Below are 11,854 nucleotides of genomic sequence, written 5' to 3'. Positions count from 1 at the left end.
AGGAGGCAGAGGAAGAGGAGTGGTAGACATAATATATCATCATAGTGAAAAATTTGAACTTTCCTCTGAGACAAAGACTAACATATATCTAATAATAGAGTATTTGAAAAACAAATTAGCAAGTTGGATTTAATGGATACACATCGAATCCTATAGCCAACAAGTGAAGAACACCTATTCTTCACAAGGACAGGGGGAGCATTAACAAGCAATGAGCATGAACTAGGGTACTAATCAATCCTCAAATAATAGAACACTTGAAATAAGTACAAGTGACTGCTCTATTTTATTCTTGATGCTATTACAAATAGCAGGCAATAGAAATGTAGAGAATTTTCTTTGGCTTAGGTGTTATTTGTGTGTAGAAAATCTGTAGAAAAGATGAAGACAATATGGGCTATCAGGAATAGGTACCGTTAAAGATGTTAATGATTAATTTTAATTTTCTATTTTTAAAATAAGAAATGGATGAGAAGCTTTTTAAACTTTACAATGCTCTCTCTCTTAGATTCCTAAGTGTTTCTAGTCCCTTCAGTCCTTCTTGATTCTTTCAATTGTTCCTGCCTGTTCATGATTCCTCCTTCATTGGATCTCTGAAGTTCACCTTAGTTTCCTGGTTTTGATGGTGGCAGACGCACAGGTTTGAGGGGACAGAGGTTTAGGCAATTTCATTGACAGCCTTCTGTTGCCCCATTCACAAAGTGCACATGTCATGCGTCTATGCTTCTCAAGTATCTTCCAGTTGCAACTATTCTTCCTCCCCAGGGCTTACTCCAATCTCATGATAATATTGTTGCTCTTCTAGGAAGGATTTTATGGTGTGCTCATATAAACAAGCATTTTAGATCCTGAACCAAAGAGCCATTTACAAGTCTACTCTGAATGTGATCTGTTTTTCCATTCATTGTAATTTCTTCTGTGTATTTAGCCAGTTTCTTTCATGAGTGTGGAATTCAGTAAGGACGTTCCACAGCTGGAGTCATGTGATTTTCTTTAGTTATAAATTCTAAGGCTTCAAGAGTGCCATCTGTTGCCACAGACATTCGAATCAATAGCAAATTCATTTTAATAAAGTCATTGTATTGCATTTGAAGGAAATCATTTTGAGTATTTTCCCTAAGGATCCTTATCCCTCTATGCAGGTTTCAGTACAAGAACTACCAGTATGTTCTGGCCTTGGTTTTTGCCATTGAGGAAATCAACAGGAACCCTCATATCTTGCCCAACATGTCTCTGGGATTTGATCTCTATAATGCCCTGCCCAGTGAAAGGAGGACATTGGAGAGGTCCCTGATTTGGCTCTCAGGGTTGGGCAAGGACATCCCTAATTACGACTGCAGGAGAGAGAGTAAGTCTCTATCGGTCCTTACAGGAACCACCTGGGCAATTTCTGCCCAGATTGGAACACTGCTGGAACTGTACAAATTTCCACAGGTAAGACTGGGTGGGATGGGGAGAGATGAAACCACGTCTCCTTTGGTGCCATTCTCAGGGGCCTAAAAAGGAAGACAGGAGGAGACTGAGTTTGTGCATCTCTCAAAGGATATGGTCTCAAAGGGTGCGTGCACAGGACCTTGATGCAGTATGACATTTCCTTTATTTGGAGTAGAGAGAAGTTTGAGGGGGAAGGAAACAAAGCAGTTTCCTGGAACTCTGAGTGATCTTATTTTATAGAAAGCTTTCAGGGAGTGGAAAATGATTAGAAAATGAAATGAGCAATTGTCCCCTTCTAACACTCCAGGTGTTGCTGAACAGCCTTCAGGACTGAGAGTGTGATTTTTGCCAATCCCCTGCCTCATATTGCTTCCAATTGTCGTTTCCTTTTAGCTTACCTATTGTCCCTTTGATCTTACCCTGAATGATGAATGAGCAGTTTCCATCTCTCTATTCCATGGGCCCCAGGGACACATCTCTAGCCATTGTCATGGACTCTTTGCTGCTTCATTTCAGTTGGAGCTGGGTGGGGCTGGTCATCTCGGAAGACAAGAAAGGTGTTGTGTTTCTCTAAGACTTGAGAGGAGAGATGGACAGGAATGGAATCTGTGCAGCCTTTGTGGAAAAGTTTCCTGTGACTGAAAGCTCATATTACTCAAGGACATGGTCATACGATTTGCAAGTAGAGGAAACAGAAGAGAATGTGGTTATCATTTACGGTGATGCCTACTCTCTCATAAGCTTGAGCTTTTCTACTTGGGAGTATTTAGTGATATGGAAAGTATGGGTCACGACATCAGAGTGGGATTTTATCCACAGTGAGAGAGATTTCATCCTCGACTCATTGCATGGGACTCTCATTTTTTCACACCACCATAGTGAGGTCCCTGGCTTTGAAAATTTTATCCAGACAGTTAACACTTCCAAAGATCCAGAAGACATTTACCTCACTATGTTGTGGTTTCCCCTTTATTCCTTGCACGATTTATGAGTCTTACTGTAAAACACTGGTGAGTTGTCCACCTAATGCCTCCTTAGGATGGCTGCCTTGGCAGATTTTTGACACAAGCATGACTGAATGGAGTTACAGTATGTAAAATGCTGTGTATGCTGTGGCCTGGAACCTTCACAAGCTGCTTCTTCAACATGCAGAAATGCAGCCAATGTGAAGTGGGGAAGGTCTGGGGTTTTGTCCCTGGCAGGTAAAGTCTCTTCGACTTAACAGAATGTACACTCGTAAAAGTGACTTTCTTATGGTTCCACAGGTGCTCAAACCAAGCAGTTAGGATTCTTTCTCCAAGAAAAGCACAAGAGTTTCTATACTTGTTTCACTCTCTAGGAGATATATCTAGTCCTGAGTAGTAAGTTATCCACAAGAAGGTTCTAGTGGCAACGAGGAAGTGAGCTATGAGTCAATATCAATGCTTTGTGTTACAAAGGATCCCAACATCCTTCTTGCCTGACGTTTCAATAGGGAATAGCCTGTCTTCTCCCATGAAGCTCCTCAATGACAAGAAGAGAACTTGTTCTTTATGTGCCTATCTGGTGCTGAACATCATAGTGAATACTTTACATAAATGATCTCATTTAATTCTGTAACAACTTTAGGTATTGCTAACATCATTTTGCAGATTGATGGTCTGGGAAAATTCAGAGAGTGCATGAGGGTGGCTAGATTGTACCTTGTACTCAAGATTTGTCTGAATCTTATCACCACTGATCATCTTGATATTCTTGTCTTTAGGCATTATCTCTTGAAAATAACTGATATTTTAAAAACATTATGATATTTTAGTTCTCCATATGATTTCATTTGCTTTACTTCATTGGATACTTGTAATAAAGGTAAATTATGAAGCAAGGATTACAGACAATGAAAGGCTGTCCCCAATTCAGGGTTTTTCTCTTTAACACCCGTGCCCACTTCACCACAGGATGATGTGTCTCTTTTAGCTGCACTTATTTCTGATGAACATAGAACTTAACAATCCTGCTGGTGACTCAGTGAATTTGGCTGATGAAGGAAAATCAGATTCAGAGTAAACCATTCTCAGCTTTTGGAATTTTCCCGAAGGTCTTGGACTTAAGGTGAAAGTAGGAGAATATTCCCAACAGGCTCCACGTGGTCAAGAATTGTCTTTATCTGAGGCGGTGATTGAGTGGGACACGGGAATTACTGAGGTGGGTTGAACCCAATCACAATTACTTACACTACACATGAATAACCAAAATCTTGTTGGGGTTTTGTGCCCCCTCAGAGCTTCATAAAAAGCCACATATGGGAATTTAACAATTCACTTCCAACTGAAGTAATTTTTTCATTTACCAACAATCCAAGATGGAGGCAAGACATTCATAAGCAAAAGATTGCAAGTTGCTGAAGGTTCAGAAGGTGGTTAGTAATTTTCAGGAATAATTTTTTAAAAAAAATTAAGTTATGTACATGTTTTCTAGAGATAATTTTATTGCACACTGAGTACACTACAGTATAGTGTATACATAACTTCTTTATGTACTAGGAAATCAAAAAATTGGTGTGACTCACTTTATTGCAATATTTGATTTATTGTGGTGCTCTGGAAACAAACCCACAGTATTTCTGAGGTGTACCAGTGTTTGAGATCATACAATAAGCATGGCGTCCAACCAATGAATTGGATTTAGATATTTCAAGATTAAGTTTGTTAAGGCCCAATACTCTAAAACACTCTAGTTACTGGAAAATTAGGTAAAAGTCACAGCTATTACCAAGTGTTATCTGATTTTCTCCAAACTCCACACTCTGTATGCGGTGAGAGTTGCAGTCCGGGATTCAGGAAGAGCCCTCAAGAGAGTAGGGCTGCCTGTTGTATTGCTTGCATTCCCAGCCCAGAGAATGTGATTTCCAATGAGATAGGTGAGTATATGCCTTGCAGCGACATTCTCCACTTCTATTTTTTTTTTGAAGGGAAACATTTGTCCTGAGCTATCTAACATCTGTTGCCAATCTTGTTCTTTTATTATTGTCCCCAAAACTGTGGTACGTCGTTTTATATCCTAGTTGTAAATCATTCTAGTTCTTCTATGTGAGCCATCACCACAGCATGGCAATTCACAGAGAGATGGTGTGGTTCCATGACTAGGAAACCAAAATGGGCCACTGAAGGGGTGAGCACTGAACTTTCACCACTAGGCTATCAGGGCTGGCTCTCCACCTCTCTTTTATATGCACCCTTCTCCCAAAGAAACGGAAAAACTGTGATGAGGACTGCAGGGTCAAAATGTTGCCTTCCTCCATTTAGTAATTTAACTTATATAGCCAATAATATTTCCTCCCAAAATGATACCCTCTCTCTCTACCTTGAACTAGCTTGCTTGTCTCATTTCAGCATCTTTGCAGGCATTTTGATCTCAAGGAAACCCTTTATGACCACTCCGCAGTAACTAACTTAAATCTCTCTCATGGAATCTAACACATGGTATTGTAAGTCCTTACTTTTAATCTTCTTTAAAGCTACATTTATATCACATTGAACAAATCCTTATTTTTCCAGTGCCTGATGCTATTCTTGGCACAGAGCAGGAGCTCAGAAAGGTTGTGTTTGATTTAAGAAGTAAGTATTTCCATAGTGTACAATGAGCTTATGGTACACCTTGGTTTCTGATCTCCTCGAGTTCACAGGTGAGTAGGGGAGACAATATGCAGTGATGCGAATTCAAGGTGGTGACATAGGGCTGCAATATAGGTACACAGAGACCCATGGGATGAAATAAGTGATAGTATATATGTTTGTGGGGAGGGAAGTGTCATGGACTTCTTCATAGAGGCAGTAGCATTAGTATTATATCAGACTAATGAAAGCAGATTAAATTCTTGGTGGAATTCTTAGAAATGGCAGAAACTGGCAAATTAGCCCTGCATTTAATATTCTAGGGAGCTGAGAAAAGGTTCAACATGACTAGAACACAGACAATGTGGGTTTGGGAGTTGGGTCGTGAAGTAGAAGAGGGACAGAAAACCAAAAATGAAGATTTTTCATACAATAATTAACATCTTGGAATTACTCAGATTTATGATATTAAACGGTGCAATGCTGGAATCTCCTAAATGTTGGCTTTATCTAATTTTATTTTTGTGATTGATATGAAGCTTAATTTCACAACATCTTTTGTATAATTTCAATTTTTTTGAAATGTACTGAGATTGATGATATAGTCTGGCATATCGTCAATTTGGATAAAGTTTCCACGTGCACATTTGGCATGTGGTAAGTTTTGGTATATGTTCCATACGCACATCTAAAGAACACTACGTCCACTAACTTCAATTCCTACATGCTTGGAGATTAATAAATACACTTGTAAACAACCGATGATTAATGAGTAAACTATGATGGAAATTAGAATGTATTTCCAATTAAAAATACTATTCATCAAATCTTAAGGGGTGGAGTTAAATCTATCCTTAAAGAGAAATATATAATCCTAGATTATATATTTTTATATATTATTGTGTATATTTAAATAAAGAAAGGTTGAATTTCTAAGTCCTAAACATTCATCACAAACTAGAAAAAGAGCAGAAAAGTAAACACAAGGAAAAGAGAAAACACAAAATGATAAATATTAGAGGAAGTGTTAACAAAATAAAAGACAAACATCAAAAGGTTAAATAAAACTAAATTAGATTCTAATAAATGACAAATATGCTCAATAAAATCCTAGTACCAGTGTTCAAAAAAAGAGAAAAATTACAACAAAATAATTCCAAGGCTGAAAAGGGAGTAATCTGTGCAGATCATATGGAAAAATTTTAACATGAAGAAAACATAAATAATATCATGTTGATACAATGAAAATTTAGAGGAAATTCACAAATTTCTAGGCAAATAAAAGTGACCAAACTGCCTCAAGAAAAAATGAAATATCTGAATATTGCCATACCTATTACAGAAATTGAGACCATCCTTTAAAATATTTCTACAAAATTTTATTGTAAGCTATTTATTTGGTACAAAGCTGATGAATCTGCCCAAATATTCAAGTAAAAAATAATATACATCTACTCAAACTCTTTCAGAGAATAGGAAAAAGTGAAAACTTTTTGACTCACTTTGAGAGACTAGATTAACATTGGTACCAAAATCTAACAAAATCATTGTAGGAAAGGAAATTACAGGCCACTCTCTTTCTTGGATTAAATTCATTTATCCTAAAAAAAAAAATCAAATCAAATCAAGGTTCCAAATCTAGCTATATTTTATAAGAAGGACATATCATGACCAAATTAGGTTCATGCAATGTAATTCAGTACACTAATCTCTGAAAAAAGAGAAATAATAATCTTAATAACTGTAAGAAAAACTAGTAAAATTAAACACCTATTGATATTTTAAAACAAACAACAACAACAGAAACAACACTTACCAAATCAGGAACAGAAGGAAACTCTCTTACTCCCATACACAGTATTCACAGAATGGAACTTTATCTTACACTGTTGAAAGCAAGATTAAGAGAAGAATGTTCAACATCACTGCCTCTATAAGCCCTTTTGCTGGAGGTCTTGCTTGATACAATATTGGCAGGAAAAGAAATAAAAGGAATAATTTACTTCAAAGGAAGAAGTAAAATTGATGTTATCTTGAGATGATATTATGGTATAAATGTAAAATCCATATAAATTAAGGTATTAACTGAGTGTATTGGTGGCTGAATACAAGGTTAATATAGAAAGTTTGGCTTCCATCTACCTGTCATAAGCATTCAAAATTTAAATTTTAAAAAATGACATTTACAACATCTTAAAGTATGAAGTACCTAGAAATAACTTCAATGAGACTTTCAAAAGATTTCTGTCCATAAATTTATAGAACAGCATTTAGAAAAATGGAGGAAGACTGAAAGAAGTGGAGGGATAAATCAAATTCGTGACTGAACAGACTCAAAATTCTACAGATATCAAAACTGTCCATATTAATCTACAGCTTCCACAAAATTGCAGCTAAAATGATGACCCCTTCTGTGGAAATTACAATTGATACAATCCTTATGGAAATGATAAAGGAAAAACTTAGCTAAGAAAATCTTGAAGACAATGAATAGAGTGGGAGGACTTACTCTACCTGACATCAAGTATTATAGCATCACAATAGAGGAGGTTCATCAAGAGGATAAACAAGAAAATCAACGGAACCAAATGGTAAGTTTAGATACAAGCTGCTCATATAGGGACTCACGTATAGACGTCTGATTTACAAGGAAACACTGAGGAGGAGTGGGAAAATGAAAGACTTTTCAAAAAACCATGTTGGGTAAATTGGCTGTCTTCATGAAGAAGACAATGACTCGCCAACCCTACCTCACACCATCCACAGAAAACGTTATCAGGCAGATTGTAGTTCTAAACGTGAAAAGTGAGAGAATTTAAAGGGATGTAAAGAGGAAGGAGCAATGCCCCTGTAGAAGGAAAAAGCATGTATTGCTACCTGCAGGGATGAGTGGGCATGGAACAGTTTCAGAACCACATGAAGATTTGGGAATCTTAAAAATCAGAGCAGAGGTAGTAGAAGTAGGCAAGACCAAGGTTATACAGTCTTTTTGGTCTTCCTAAGAGTTTGTCGGATTTTTTAATGGAGGCTAAACATGATCCCACTTACCTGTAGAAGTATCACTTGTGATGCAGGACAAGGGCAGGGAACCCGAGTAAAAAGATCTTATGATAACATAGGAGAGAAGTGACTAAAATCTTAACAGAAGTGGTGGAAGTGAAATGAAGATGAAATGTTTTGGAGATCATTTTAGATGGTAGAAAGGGTCTCATTTTGAAACTGCCATGGAGTGAGGTCTATGACTTGGTCATCTCTGTTTCCCTAGAATGTAGCATATTATCTGCCTCATGGAGGTTTTCCAGTAACTGCTTGCTCATTGAACGAGTAAATCTAGGCCATAGCTTACAGGGGTATAGCTCAGAGAGACAGGGAGGACATTTGGTTTTCTGCTGAGAAAAAAGTGCTTTCATGAATATGCAAGATAAATACTGAGAAGGATAATAGCTTTGTTTACTTAACCATAAATAAGATGGGCAGTATTAACTGGGAATGGTTCTCTGCAGAGCATTCTGTTATTTGGTGCCTGGAGCAACAAAGGAAGACAATTGTCTAAACTTACCCAATGCCTTCTTTGGGGTTATGCGAATGAGAGAGAATGATTGAACCTGGGCTGAGGACACTTTGCATCTCTCCCCAGACATGGATCAGTGTGTGAAGTTTCCAGATCATCAGTATGCCAACAGAGGGTGTGATTGCTGCCTCAAAAAAGCTGTGACCTTTCTGGCTTATGAGGACCCCTTGGGGATGGCCCTGGCCTGCACAGCTCTGTGCTTTTCTGTCCTCACAGCTGTGGTCCGGGGGTCTTTGTGAAGCACCAAGACACTCCCACAGTCAAGGCCAATAATCGCACTCTCAGCTACATCCTGTTCATCTCCCTCACCCTCTACTTCCTCTGCTCCTTACTCTTCATTGGTCGTCCCAAGACAGCCACCTGCAGTCTTCAACAAATCACATTTGGAGTTGTATTTACTGTGGCTGTTTCCGTGTCTTGGCCAAAACTATGACTGTGGCTGTGGCCTTCAAGTTCACTGCACCAGGGAGAAGGATGTGGCAGTGGTTGGTGTCAGAGGAACCTAACTTCATCATTCCCATCTGCTCCTTTATCCAGCTGAGTCTCTGTGGAATGTGGCTGGGAACCTCTCCTCCCTTCATTGACACAGATGCACACTCTGAACACCGCCACATCATCGTGTGCAACAAGGGCTCGGTCACTGCTTTCTACTGTGTCCTGGGATACCTGGGCTCCTTGGCCCTGGGCAGCTTCACTGTGGCTTTGCTGGCCCGGAACCTGCCTGACACCTTTAATGAAGCCAAGTTCCTGACGTTCAGCATGCTGGTGTTCTGCAGTGTCTGGGTCACCTTCCTCCCCGTCTACCACAGCACCAAGTACAAGGTCATGGTGGCCGTGGATGTCTGATCCATCTTGGCCTCCAGTGTGGAGCTATTAGGCTGCATCTTTGCTCCCAAGTGCTAGGTTATTTTCCTAAGGCCAGAGAGAAACACATCATATGTGTTAACGAATTAAACACATTCAGCGAGAAAATAATCGAAATGTAATTTATTTTCATAGGTCACAAGAACTTGTCTACACTTGAAAAATAAACTACCACATTTTTGCAGATCCACTTTAAGTACCAACTAAACTTACCTTACATCTCCACTTAACTTTTTGCTTTACGTTTGTTTGGGCTTTGTATAATTTTCCTTGGGCATTCAAATGAACAAATACAAAAACATTCATACTAATTCTCATCTAAAATTATGTATGAAAGATTACGAAAATGGCCACACATTAGTCTTCTCCCACTGTCTGTTTGGTCGTAGCATCCCACGTTGACTCTGGGTAGACTTGGCCTTGTAACTTGCTTTGGCCAATGGGACATGAACAAATGACATAAGCAAAGGCATGAAAACCACTTGCTCATTGTTGGTACTTGTCCTTCTCTGTCTGCCCTTGGGAAGCCTGAGGCCATCAATATATGAATGAGTCTAGATAGACTGCACATCTCTATTACTCCAGGTGACATCAAGTCAACAATCAGATATGTGAGTAAGGCCATCCTAGACCAGCAAATCCCAGCTGAGCCACCAATTGGTCCAGATAAAAATAACTGCCCAGTTAGCCCACAGAATCTTGAGAAAAAATAAACTATTCTTATTTGTAGCCACCAAATTTTAGGTTGGTTTGTTATACAGCAGAAGCTATCTGATACATTATGCTACCATTTATATATGTCCTTTCATTATTTGTGTAATTATCACAGATTTCTATTTCTTTATCCAATATCGTAGACTGGAATATTTTTCTCTAGATTAAGTCTCTGAAAGAAAATCAGAGACCATATCACGTTCCATTTTACTTTTTCTCCTTCCTCTTTTCAACCAGACATCTTTAAGCATATATATTAAGAATATCTTCACTAATTTTAAGATTATGGATATTCTTCTATATTGTCATCCACCACTGCTATACGTGGGGGATTTTTACTTTTAATTTTAGCCCTTATAATCCATTTGGAATGATTTACTTGTGAATAATGTTAGTTGATGGTCCAGTGTTTTATTTTACAAATGGATATCTTTTAGTCTATAAAACAAACACTACATCATTTTAAAAGTTGATTTGAAGCACATGGAAGCTGAATAATGTTTGGAAAATTGATATCTTTGAAACACTGTTTTCAATCACAAGTATAGTATATCTCTGCATTTAATCAGAGCTTTTACACGCTTTGTATCTCTTTATAATCTTCTTCATATAACTAATGTGTAGTTCCAATTATTTAACAACTCATCTTAAATAATTCATTGCTTTTGTGAATGGAATAATTGCTTACATGTTTAAACTAATTCTTGCTCATGTAACAGGATTTTTGATGTTTCATATAGGAATCTAGCTTCCTTATACATTACTGCACTTATTTACCAGTTCTAAACTTTATAAGTTATATCCCACTAAATTAATAGATTTTCTCTTCTTCTCTAATATTATTTACCTCTTATTCTTTTGATTCTCATTTTTTCATGACTGTGGTCGCCAGTGCCACACTGAATCACAAGTGTTTGCCAGGAGCATTTTCATCTTCTTAAGTTTAGCATAAACATCAGATAAATTCCTTGTCATGGCAGAGCAGGCACCTAAGGGGGAAAAAGTAAAAACGTGAAGGGGAATCATTTCTGTCTGGAAAGCAACAGACTTGCTTCTCTTGGCTGTTTGGAGCTGGAGATCTTATGACAATGTGGCCAGCTGAGAATCAGAGGATCTTTCTCTAGTCCCAGGCATTAGTCTTGGTCAAATCTCTCAACCTCTTTAGACCTCAGTTTCTTTACCTGTAACATGAGGAGTTGGAGGAGTCTTTTTGAGTTCTGAAATCCAGTGACAACAAGATACCCTTCACCCAGATGCACTTGATAGAGACCAGAGAGAATTTCCACTTGTCTTCTTCTGCATCAACATTATTATCCATATCACCCCTTAAAGACATATCAAATGTCTACTTTAGCATGACACTGATAAAACAGGTTCCATACCAAATCGCTGTTCATTGGGAAAACAAATCTATAGTTAATTGTTTCGAGGTAAGTATAGAGATGGGCCCTGCTAGAAACAGCAATCAATGGGCCAAAAATTATTGCTTTATTTTACAGAAAGGCTGTGGAAACACTCCCTAATACAACAGAATGCTTAAGTACTTAGAAAGTATGAAATAAATGGGAGCCTTGTATCCATGGTTACGAGCTAATAAGGATATGATTTTTAAAATTTTGTTAATGATGCCATTTGCCTGCTATGGGGCTGTTCTCTGGTGAGTAAAGAGCAGATGTATTCA

The 11,854-nt window shown here is 38.0% G+C and overlaps 1 pseudogene; it reads left to right on the top strand.

Annotated features, from left to right (window-relative positions):
* The first annotated feature begins 381 nt into the window (after positions 1–381).
* Positions 382–9,549, top strand: LOC147911552 (vomeronasal type-2 receptor 116-like; annotated as a pseudogene).
* The last annotated feature ends 2,305 nt before the right edge of the window (positions 9,550–11,854 follow it).

The sequence above is a fragment of the Ceratotherium simum genome, unplaced genomic scaffold, assembly GCF_057802395.1.
Source record: "Ceratotherium simum simum isolate JZ-2026a unplaced genomic scaffold, ASM5780239v1 HiC_scaffold_43, whole genome shotgun sequence".
In the NCBI taxonomy this organism is placed as follows: Eukaryota; Metazoa; Chordata; class Mammalia; order Perissodactyla; family Rhinocerotidae; genus Ceratotherium; species Ceratotherium simum.
The sequence above is the reverse complement of the archived record's forward strand: the minus strand, read 5'-3'. Positions and strand labels throughout refer to the sequence as shown.